General features: G+C 42.3%; 1 long non-coding RNA gene across 1 annotated transcript; it reads right to left on the reverse strand.

Annotated features, from left to right (window-relative positions):
* Positions 1–10,271: 10,271 nt before the first annotated feature.
* LOC139797253 (uncharacterized) lies at positions 10,272–11,398 on the reverse strand. Its single transcript, XR_011726372.1, has 3 exons — positions 11,258–11,398; positions 10,923–11,005; positions 10,272–10,357 (listed from the first exon to the last, which is right to left on the reverse strand). It is a non-coding gene; the product is annotated as an uncharacterized lncRNA (long non-coding RNA).
* Between the last annotated feature and the right edge of the window lie 1,216 nt (positions 11,399–12,614).

Genomic DNA, 12,614 nt, shown 5'->3' on the forward strand with positions numbered 1-12,614 from the left:
TGAAATGGCAACCCAAGGTATTTCCCTGCAAATGCTTTGTGCTACAGTTACAAGCCTTTCATCCCACAGAGATCAATCCCTTGAGTCAGAATTTGAGCAGAACAGCCCAGCACTGGCTATCCATGAGTTTGTACTGATGGCCAGGATCTGACCATGGGGTTGGACTGACTTCATCATCCCTTCCCTTACCAAGAGGTCTTCCAAGTCCATTCCTCATACATGGTGTGGGTCTCAGGCAGGTGTTGCAATCAGGAGCCTCAAAAAAGTGGATATTGGTGTCCTTTTCACACACCCCCTATAGTGCTTTTACTAGAGAAACACCCATGTGAGGAGCAGCCCTTCACTATGATTAACAAAGAGTTAAAATACTGATCTTTACCCAGGCTTGACATGAAACATCAAGTATAAAGTTCTCACTTCAGTTCCAGAACACTTCTCTGCAAAGTAAAAACAGCACACAAAAAAACCCCCAAAGCTCACTCCTGACATGAAAACTGTATTTAAGCAAAGCAAAACTATCAGAGAAAAGAAAGTTTTTATTTTTAGCACAATAGAAAATTAACCACCCAACTTTAAACAAATTGTGCCTTTCACTCTAGCAGCAGCAAAAGAGTTTATTATTTTACTATTTCATCTCACCTTGTGCCGTTAAAATATAGGACACAAGTAGTAAAACACAAAGTAAATATGCACATATCTTTACACCATGTAGTGTAGCTATAAATCTTACTCTTTGATAACAGCTGTACTATAGCAATCATTCGAGCAGTGCAGCTGCCACAACAATATCAAATTTTATAGTTAAAAAGCAGTCAAAACTTTAATGGTACAGTGGAGGTAGATATATATTGGGCTATAAATAAACATTATCTAATGAAGAAATGAAACATGTTTATTTTTCCTTGGCATATCATTCAATATCATATATCTTTGCTCCTGCAAGCTGCTATAATAGCAGCCATTATACTCCAGCATGTATAACAACAAAGCCTGGAGTTGTACTAATTATGTTGGATTTAAATGAGGGATGGGAGAACTTCAGACAATGTGGCCTTGCAAGCAAGGCTTTCCTTTCATTACAGCAGTATCTTAAAATGTTATCAGAGTTAACATGTGCTGGCAGAGGTTCTGAAGTGGTTGGGAATGCAGTGAGAAACGAGTGGGTTTTCCCCTTAGACGATGACTTCTGCTGTGTTTGTCTGACCCAGGGCAATCAAGCTGGTGAGCAGGGGACCATGAGAACTGATGCACTGGTTCAGATGAGCAGTTGCTGCCACATGATTCAAAGCCATGAAAAAAAAAAAAAAAAGACCTCTGAGAGGATACAAGAATGCACAGGTCAAGACAAGGCAGGCTTGTGTCCCTCCCAAGGCAACACGGGCCCCAAACACAGTCTCTAGGAATGGAGTTTGGTCTCTGGAATTACTGATGTGCTCATGTTGAGCCAAGGGACACAGTCAGACTGTCACATGGAGATGCTCACCAGGTTCCTGCATAAGGAGGGAATGAAGGCATGGAAGTGGGGAAGGGATCTCCTGCAAACCTGCCAGAAACACCTCATTTTGAGGAGTCCACAGGACACAACAGGACACAACTCATCAATCTACACATGGAAGGGCCACAAAACTTTGGCTAACAAGCAGTTGTGTGTTCCTGTGAACAGTTTGGAGCTGGGAATGAGCTTCTGGAAGATGCTTCTCAGTCCCTTACTACCCCACCAGTTCAGGAACAACTACAAAGAGGTTTCTGGCAACCATGGACTGGCATGGGCAGACCCAGTGCAGTCTTACAGGACCTCACTAATCTACAGGACCACACCAGTCCAAGGCAAACCCTAACACATAAACATGGTAGATCTGTGCTCCTCAGTACCAGATACTCCACTCTTCAGATCCACCCCTACCATTCCCTAACAGAGAGGTAGCCTCAGACCACTAAATAAAAGATCGAAGTCACAAGCTGAGAAAGAGGGGGGAGAGAAAGCACAATTATCCAGGCTTCCTGCAAAACGAGGGAATCTGGCAAGGAAAATTCACAAACTCCATTCTCTTAAAAATCCTCCTTGGGAAGCTGTGCTTCTCCCCTCTTCACAGCACAAAAACAACACTAGAAGCATCCTTGCCAGAAGGTCATCAGTTTTCCTCCTGTTCAGGGTGGGTTTCTCTGAAGGTGACACATGGATACCATGGTGGGATCTGCAGGGATACAGGAGAGCTGATCCATCAGAGCTCAAATCCTCAACAAACAGTTTAAAACAGTTCAACTTTGTGTGTTCCCACCATCAGAGATCCTCAGGGTGCTTTTGCTTGCCATCAGAAACCCATTCATCTGAAAACCCCCAGGAGATGCTATGAAATAAACCCAACAGTTGTTAGCAGGAGATGACAAATCCTAGATACCTTTTTGTCACACTTTAACCTATTCAATCCACTCCATGTTTACAAAAAAATTGCCACAGAAAAAATATTAAGTCCTGGCGTTTAGAGAAGCCCTAGAAATTACTCACTCCCCTGGAATTCTGTATGACAAATTAAGACTATGGTTGGACTCCTAATAAATGTAGCTAGAGCAGAGTTTCATAAACATTCTTGAGATTTCTTCTGTAACAGCTTTATTTTGGCTCCCCACTTTTCCTGCTTAAACAAATGGAAAGGTTGGCTGATATTGTCAAAATACAGCACTTCTCATGAACCAGAAGTAATTTATTAATGTAACTCCTTGAGCCTGCATTGTAAAACATAAAATCATATTTCTACTGGGGAGTGGGAAAGGGGGGGGGGGAGAGAAGGGGAACTCATTACCATGAGCTAAGATTGTTTTCTTTTAAAAGACAAATCATTGCAAATGTGGGTTCTGTAAGCAAGATTATATGTTTCCAGAACTGGTCTTTCAGAGGCCAACAGGGTAAAGTTTTAATGAACCGTGCAATGTTGGGTAAGAACAGAACAGATGTTTGCACAGCCACCAGGTAGACCTTTGTTTACAGAAATCCCCCACAGCAGATAATACCTAATACCTTTTTCTCATGGCTTAAAATAACCTTCCCACTAAAAATACAAACAGGCTTTTTCCCAGCTGTGAGCATGCTTAAAATCTAATTAATACACAGCCAGTTGCTAACCCACCACACTGTGCACACAGGGTCAGCCCTGTCACCCAGCATCACCTCTTCCATGACACAGTCTTAATCTCCTCCTTTGTCCTTCTATTGCAGTTTTTGCTCTAAAGGTTTCTGCACTAAAAAATTGGGAAGGTGAAGCCACAGTTCAATTCAATTTATTTTTATATTGCCTCTCATACAAAGTCTTTTCAAAACGCTTTATAGTGAGAGGAAATAATCAGAGAACACTTGCCAGAATTCAGCACAGTGACTTTCCTACACTGAGGGTAAAGCTACGTACCAGGGAAGTAAAATTTAGAAAATTTAGAAACAGAGAGAGCATCAATAAATATGCATGGGTTCCTTACTGTATAGTGATGAGAAAAGGGAAGCACATCCCTGTTCTGGTGTGGTCCCAGCAGCAGAGTCCCTTCTGGCTCTGTAGATGCACACAGAGGAATGGAGGAAGTGAGGAAGAAATCACCTGCAGGAGCAGATGAGGTGGGCACAGAAATGTGACCCCCTAAACATAAAGCACAGTTGCCACTCGGAAAATGAGAAGAAAACTTCAGCCTGCCTTGAGAAAGGAATGAAAAAATCACCAATGTTCATCATCTGACCGACATAAAGCAGAAGGAGCCTCACAACCTGGGAGGGAAAATTTCTGAAAAAAAAAAAAGAAAAGCCTCTAGTGAGCAAAGCAAAAAAATAATGCTTACAGCAACATCATTATTTTATTTAAATTATATAATTTTTAGTGTCCAAAACATCACCCTATATTAACCAATGCAATTATTTATTAAGGATGAAGCTGGAACCAGGTGTGAGCAGCAGCTTGTGCACAGGGACAGGTAGAGGAGTCAAGCACGTGGCCTCATTTACTTGTTCTCATCAAGTCTAGCAAACAGGCACAGAAAAATTGCCTCTCCAGCTCCTAAAGCATCTCTACCCCTGTCCAGACATAAACCTGAATGTCAGAACACTCGCCCAGTTTATTCCAGTAAGACCTCCAGCAACGTGGGAGAAAGGAGCTTCCCAAACCGCCCTGATCATTAAGCAAAGGGTATTGTAAATTCTGTGATATAGTCTTAAAATGTCATTTTAAAAGTTTACTACATCTCTGAGGCCCATCATTTCAGATGGCCACACATAAAGCAGCCTGGTAAAAGATCATTTAAGAAAATATTTGGGCAATAGGTAATATTTCTTCCTACCTATCTTCACGCCCATGCTGTTCAAGCCAAGTCACATCTTTATAATGCACAGGAAGAAAACACAATATATAGTAACTCATTTTCTGACCTTTTAATATTTCTGTCATTGATTGTCAGAAGTGAGGACTGCTCTCTATCCTAAGGTGATGGATTATTTAATTAACTATTGACCTTTTCAGGATCAGATGTTGACAATGAATGCGCTCCTATGCAAGCTGCCTCCTCGGGATGCTGTTCAGTTCTCCATTGCACAGTGATTTGTTTCCCATTTCACTTTTAGGCCTAACATTTCTATTATGTTCATTTAAAAACAAGTCTAAGTCCTGTACTGAGTGAGAAATACTTTTTTGATCTACTGCTTTGAGTTTTTCTTTTGAACACCGGCCGCATTTACAGTGCAAATTGAATGAATATTAATAGAATTCAGTCTTTCAGAGATAAAATCATTTCTGCTGCTTACCTATTACTTAGGTTCCTGGCATGCTTTCAGGACAACTTCTTCTGCACCAGGAGGCACAGAAGCCAACACAGAAAGGAAAAATTGCTCATAATCTGTGCATATGGGTCAAGAGACGTCCCAGACTACAAACTGCAAGAATCATTTACTATTGTGCTCTGCCTCTGGGCCCAGCCAAGACTCCAGCCAGGAACATGACATTTACACCCAGCACCTTTAAAAAGCAAACAGCTCACTACTTTCCCACACAACAGGCAATGTGATGCCTCGTTTACACAAAAGCAAACTGACTTTAGGCTTTTTCTCCCCCAAAAATAAAGACGAAGGATCCGGATCTTCATCCTGGAGACCCAAGATCCCAGTGCTCCCTGTCTCAGCAATTACATATTCAGCTCCAATCTTTTTAGAAGCAAACAAGGTATTTTCCTCCACGAGCATGTTGTTGGAACCAAACACTGAACAAATGATCCGTGCCTCCAGGTTTTCAGAGAGATTTACATGTGACTCCACAGCAGTTTGGATATTCCACTGTGATTTCTGGCCAGGGCTGAGCCAGCTGATGAATCTAACATATTCCTGGTAGCAACTGGCCAGTATTTCTCCAGGAAAAAAAAAAAAAAAAAGAAAAAAAAGAAAAAAAAGTTTGTGGCCTGGCACACCTTCTCAACAAATATCATCTGTTAATTTCATCTGTTCACTTAGGAAAAAAAAAAAAAAAATCTTTTTGCCAAACCCAGTACCAGAAGGTTTGGGAGCACTTGTTGGGTGCTAAATGGTCACTGATTTTTTTTTTTTTCAAAGGTGTGCTAAGTGATCATTAAGATTGTTTTGGGAAGTGTCCCATTTCCTTAATTATTTTATTAACTATATAACCATACAATCAGCTTCACAGGAATAAAGTTCATAAAGCACCCCTGTGCCACCACAGAATAACAATTAACAAATTACTTCAAGGGTTGTTGACAACAAATCGTGTTGCCCTCATTTCTTTTTTTTTCATTATTTTTTTTTTTTTTCTTTCTGTGAAGTTAGCCTCAGTGCACAGAGGAGCAAATTTTCCTCCCTGCTGATGGATTTGCTGAGCAGGTTTAATCAGGAGCTTTTCCTTTTGCATCAGTCAGCCCTCCCCTTAACCTGAGTGAGACCCCCTACATATGTCATGGATAGAGCCAGAGAGCTGAGTGGAAAGTCTGATTTTTGGTGATGTTAATGCAATATTATGATAGATATCTATTAGCAGGGCAAAGAGGAGTAGCAGACAGACTCCAGTGCCTCTGACAGTGGCTGCTCTTTCTTTGTCAGTGTCAATCCATGCCGGGGCTGGTGGTGGATGAGTAAATGTGACAGGAGAAGACCACACCAATTATGGATGAAGGGACCCTCTCCACTCCCACCGGTTGATGTGATTTATCCGACGGTCCTTCTGCATTTAGAGGACAGCAGATCCGAGCTGCTTATGAAGTGACAAATAGTGCTTGATGACATTGACTGACTTGTCTGATCAATTTAAGCTTCTCTGAAAAGGAGCCGTGAATCTCTGGCTGTGTGGGATGATGGGGGGAATGATCCTGCTTCAAACTTTCCCAAGGGAGAGTTTGTGGGTTTGTTTTTTTTTTGTGAGGTCTCCAGTGCTGCTGGAAAACTGATGAAGGTGACTCCCTTCCAACAAATAACACTACAGTCCCCCCTGACAAAGAATGAAAAAATAATGAAGTTTTCATATCAAAATGCATCTCACTTAAAGAATGATTTGTCTTGGAGGTTATGTCAAGTGAACATTTTAATTCTTCTCTAACTTCTTGAATATTCGATATATTCTGGTGGAGAAACAATGTATCTGATGGAGGGGGAACAAGTGGATTTTTCTTACAAGACCCAACAAAGGAATTTTTCATGTTTTCTAGAAAAGTAGCCAGTTGCTCCGATTTTATTGAGCCTGGCATCATTAGGTTATTTCTAACTTTGGAGCTCTCAGAATTTGGTGATGGAGTAATTCAGCCTTCAGGAAAAGAAGAAGAGGAAGAGGAGGAAGAGGAGGAAGAGGAGGAAGAGGAGGAAGAGGAGGAAGAGGAGGAAGAGGAGGAAGAGGAGGAAGAGGAGGAAGAGGAGGAAGAGGAGGAAGAGGAGGAAGAGGAGGAAGAGGAGGAAGAGGAGGAAGAGGAGGAAGAGGAGGAAGAGGAGGAAGAGGAGGAAGAGGAGGAAGAGGAGGAAGAGGAGGAAGAGGAGGAAGAGGAGGAAGAGGAGGAAGAGGAGGAAGAGGAGGAAGAGGAGGAAGAGGAGGAAGAGGAGGAAGAGGAGGAAGAGGAGGAAGAGGAGGAAGAGGAGGAAGAGGAGGAAGAGGAGGAAGAGGAGGAAGAGGAGGAAGAGGAGGAAGAGGAGGAAGAGGAGGAAGAGGAGGAAGAGGAGGAAGAGGAGGAAGAGGAGGAAGAGGAGGAGGAGGAGGAGGAGGGAAAAAGGAAAAGGAAAAGAAAGAGGAAAAGAGGAAAAGAGGAAAAGAGGAAAAGAGGAAAGAGGAAAGAGGAAAGAGGAAAAGAGGAAAAGAGGAAAAGAGGAAAAGAGGAAAAGAGGAAAAGAGGAAAAGAGGAAAAGAGGAAAAGAGGAAAAGAGGAAAAGAGGAAAAGAGGAAAAGAGGAAAAGAGGAAAAGAGGAAAAGAGGAAAAGAGGAAAAGAGGAAAAGAGGAAAAGAGGAAAAGAGGAAAAGAGGAAAAGAGGAAAAGAGGAAAAGAGAAAAAAAAAGGAAAAAAGGAAAAAAGGAAAAAAGGAAAAAAGGAAAAAAGGAAAAAAACTCAGAGACAAAACTTTAAAATGTAATTTCAGTGCATGAAGTAGGATTAAAATCCAAATGAAATTGGAAACCAACTTACAAATGCTGAGTGGTTTTGCTTTTTAGGGGGGTGCTGAGCAGTAACCTTAGGACTGCAGGAGGCTGACAGGTTTGTTTAAACACTTGGGGTTGACAGCACAGGAACTTCTTAGAAGTCTGCCTGATTTTGTTAGAGCTCTTCTGTTCATACCCTAATATTGAACACTGTCAAACTCTCAGTGACTGGCAGAAGGGGGCTGCTAAATGTGAAGAGGTGGCAGAGCCAGTGTCACACAATTCCCTCTGCTTTTAGTGCTCCTCAGCACAGCCCTTCTAATAATGCTGGGATTACATGATAAGGTGTTACTTGGCATGGGTAAAAAGGCTACACAATACAACCTTTAAACAAGCACTGAATTAAAAACCATTGAGAAACCATCTAGCATTAAATTAGTACTTTTATAAAGCCATAACATCATGCCACAACATGGTACTTCTTATAGGAAGCAGGCAGGGCAGTTTATACAATTCCATGTCTAAATACATACAAACTTGTGAGGAGGGCTACACACACATGTCAATATATATATATATATGGTCATATATATATATATATAAATCAAAGCCTGCACATGGGGGGTGCCTGTGCACTGTTCATTATATATTACAATATTAAGCTGTTATCCATGCACAAGTATATTTATGTATATATTGCCATTTATTAGAGCTAGGCAGTCCTTTACAGACTTAATAAAGAGCACCAGCATTACAAGCCAAGAACCATTTTTCCCTTTCCCTGTATTATTCAAATTTATTAAACAATATTTCACATTTGTTTGACACAATGTCAAACTCGGGACTCCTAAAGAACTGCTGCAGCTTTGGAACTGTTATGCTTTCTTGGACTTTAATCATTTTTGGCAAGGCTCCATTTCCTGTCAGAAAGTGAAACAGCTTAGGAATGTCATTTTCACGAAAGAAAACAGAGAGAATCCAAGAGGAAGTTCTCCTCCACTCCAGAGCCCCTAAGATACTCAAACACACTCGCAGGAGGGCTGGAATACATCAAACATTAGCAGAGGGAAAAGGACACACTTTTCCCACATTAAAATACATGGATAAAGTTGAACTTTTGCTAAAAATAGTTCCCATGACTAATCCTATTAAGTTTTTAAAAAATTGGGCCGTATCTCCCTTGAAGTCAAATTGTTTTTTAACTTCAGAATGACATTAGAAAAAGACTCTAAAGTGCCTTTGCTTAAGTCAAAGTCCCTGGAAGATTATTTTTTCTTTTCTTTCTTTTTTCCTTTTTTTTTTTTTTTTAAAGTGAAATATGAAAAATGAGGACATGAGCACAGATCACTGTTCTAAAAGAACAATTTACCTCTTGAAGAGGTGGGGAGTATCAGCCTCTCCCAGATCATGGATTGTGATTTACATTTTAAAAGAGAGGCTTTCTGAGGAAGAAGAAGGTTAAAGGGAGCAGATAAAAACTCACCCTTAGCTCTGACAGATCAGTGCCTACAGAAACTGAGCACAGCCCTGCTTGGGAGGAAGGTATAGAAAGCCCTGCAATGCTTTTGGGTGAGAATCACCTATTTTCTTTGTTCAGAGGGCTTCTTATGTCAACACCACTTTGACTCCTTGTTGGGGTGAAGAAACAAGCAAGATGGGGATATGAATATGTGGATATGGAGAACACAACCCACACCCCAGCAGGAAAATCCCTCCAGCACAAAGTTAGCATTTCCCACAGCATCTTGGCCACTCTGGCAGGAAACACAACCGTGGGCTTCTGACAGCCACCAGATCCACGTACAATTTATGAATCCTATTTGAGGCCATCTGGGTGGTTTTCTATCAGACCAAACACTCTGGGTTTATTGCAAAGCTTGCACCATACTTGTTTGGGCTAACATAACAGACAGCAATCCCAAGCTACAGTAACACCAGGGTTGTTTTAGAGGGAGAGCAGAAGGAAGGTGACTCCAAAGGAGGGCCAAATTCCATTCCTAAAGGAAAAGATATTTGAGTAGGACACCGAGAGAAAAAAGCCATTTAGCTCCTTCAAGGAGTTTAACCCAAATCCAAACAACACTCCCACACAACCATGAAAAACAGGTAAGTTTGTTTGTTGCACTTTCCCTAGAATTAGGTTAAATACCAAACGATGGGATTTCAGACCTGTTTGCAACATGTGCTTACAGTGGGTTACAAACCCCAAGGGCCTGATGTGCAAACCAGCAGGTTGGGGACTCTGAGCTTGGAGGACATCCTGGCACCAGAGTCCACAGGACTCAAGCACAGGAGCTCCAGAGGGAAGCATCCAAGTGGTAAAAGCTTAGCAGAACTTTTGAGCATGGCTTCAAGGAAAAGACAAAATCCTACAAAACATGCCCCATGCATGTGCTATGAAAAGCACACATGCACCTAGCTCAGGCATGAGAAATAGCAGGGCTGGGCATTAGTGAACCCCTTCTTCAGCTGTAGAATTGGAGAAAAAAGTTAGAAAAGGGAAAGGAAAATGAAAATAAATTAACTCAGTCATGAATCTGCACTTTCCACAGTTTGCCTGTGGATTTTTCCATGAAGAGATGAGCAAAGAGCTAAAAGGCAATGAAGAAGGGAGGGGTCACAGGAGGTGTCTGCTTCCATAAACCTCCACAGCTCCTGGTTTAAAATGCATCCTCCACCTACCTTCTGCTCAGCACTGAACGGGGAGGAAAAGCCAGAAGCATAAGCAGGCACTCAGGTTTGCTCATGTAGCCACACACAAGAGTGCCCTGAGGGAAGGGAAAGAGCAGAGCAGGTTATGGTAAGAAAATCACTCCCTCCCATGTGCTTTTCCTCTCTGTCTCTCGGGCAATGTGGGTCAGGTGTGATGGGGTGGTCCCAGCACATTACACACACACCAGGGAACTGTAAAAACCTCACAGCACTGGCCTAAATCTGCTTCTGTTGAAGCTTTTTCCCCCTGCAAACAAACAAACACACTTCAACAGCAGCCCAGTCAGGTCAACACCCAAATACCTGCATTGCTCCTCCTCACCCCCTTGAATGAAACCTCTCCAGAAATATTGCTTTCCCCTTCTGCCCCCAGCTGAGCTTTCATGGGACCCTCTGATGGTCCTGAGAGGAATAACTCGTTCTCCAAAACCAAACCTGTGCAATAGGTACCTCCACTTTTCCCAAAGCATCACTGCCAGGTGTCTCAAGAGCAGAAGATGAATCAGAAGAACAGTGGCTTCTGCCTTAGACCAGCTTGGCTGCTGAATCTCTAATTCAAAATTAGAGCCAGGGCATGGCATTTGTTTGTTGTTAAAAGTATAACTTTATGTTTGCACTTACAGTAATGTCTTGTAGTGAGTTAGTCACTGAGGAACACTTCCAGTCATTTATTTTTTTCCAGCACAGACTACAGGTTTCCATGGCTATATACCACAGGAAAAAAAAAAAAAAAGGAAGAAAGAAAAAATAAAAAAATTCCAATTTCATGTGTAGATGAAATACTTCAAAGTCTCAAACACTCAAGCCATCACTAACACATGCAATAATATAAACTGGAATGAATTTTCAGGATGTAGTAGGCTAAAACTCAGCTTTCGAAGCAGCAGGGTTGAAGTGCACTTTGACACCAAGCCCTCCCCGTCCCCCTCTCCCCACACCCTCTAACTCTTCCTTACCTCATCATCTTCTCATGCTTGGTCCCATCTGACAGCAGCTGGCAATCACCAATTGGCACCAGAGCCCACAAATTCATCCAAGCTACAGCTCAAATCTGCACTTCTGACCCATGCACTCCAAGCTCTGTAGACTCAGTTGATACTGTATGAAGTCAGCTCAATAAATGACCCTCCAAAAACCTCTCCATTCCTCAGCACCCAGGAGTCATTCAGACCCATCTTTAACTCCATGGACACTCCCCTGCCCATTGAGGCAAATGCTGGCACTCAGCTTATCTCAGCACCATCCAAATCCCACACCTTCAAGAACTAATCTGCAAAGCCACCACCAGCATCAGTTTCTTCACCAGAGCATCTGAAAGGCTGTTTGATAAATCAGTGTTAGAAGTTTTGTTTGTACTATGGAAGGAGTCTTTTATACCGAGGGGAAGGAATTTGGAGAATGAAATCTAAATCTGGAGCTTTAATCCTATTTTTCTGCGTGGTTAAATACAAGTAAGGAACTCACTGTACTTCACCAATTTAGGAAAAAACACAAAAACAAACCAGAGATAAAAGAAAACATTTTAAAAAATCCACAACAAACCATACCATTATGATGTTAAGCTATGATCATAGAATAGAATCACAGAATGGGTTGGATGGGAAGGGACCTTAAAGATCATCTAGTGCCAACCCCCCTGCATGTCCAGGGACACCTTCCACTAGACCAGGTTGCTCAAGGCCCCATCCAAACTGCCCTTGAACACTTCCAGGGATGGGGCAGCCACAGCTTCCTTGGCCAACCTGTGCCAGGGTCTCACCACCCTCAAAGGAAAAATTTCTTCCTAACCTAAATCTCCCCTCTTCAAGTTTGAAACCACTGCCCCTCGTCCTCTCACTACACACCCGTGTAAAAAGCCCTACCCCAGCACACCATGAGCACTGTTCTCAACATGCTGTCACTTAATTCCAAGCTTTTTCTCATTCCTGTTGCCTCTGAAACAGCAGTTCCCACATCAACCTTCACCCCCCTCCCTTCTGCCCCAGCGTTGTCCCTCCTCGAGGGCATCACACTCAGGCAGCAATTCCTCTCCCATTTTATCAGCTCACTGAGCCCCTCAAAGATGGTCAGAACTTGTGTCCTCCTCCCCCCTTTCCTCTCTCCCCCCTCTAAATTTCCATTTTTATCTAGATTTTTGCAAGCCCAACACAACCTAATGGGTGGGAGAAGGCCTGAGCCCAGATTGTTTAACAGTGCCTGGAGGGGCTTCTTCACCAAAGTTCGATGCTCTGATGAACAGCTTGCTGCAGCTCTAATGGTAAGGCATATAAAAGGCATCATACATTAAATTTAATGTTGCCTCATTAGTCTTAA

This window comes from Heliangelus exortis, chromosome 6 (genome assembly GCF_036169615.1).
Source record: "Heliangelus exortis chromosome 6, bHelExo1.hap1, whole genome shotgun sequence".
Taxonomy (NCBI): Eukaryota; Metazoa; Chordata; class Aves; order Apodiformes; family Trochilidae; genus Heliangelus; species Heliangelus exortis.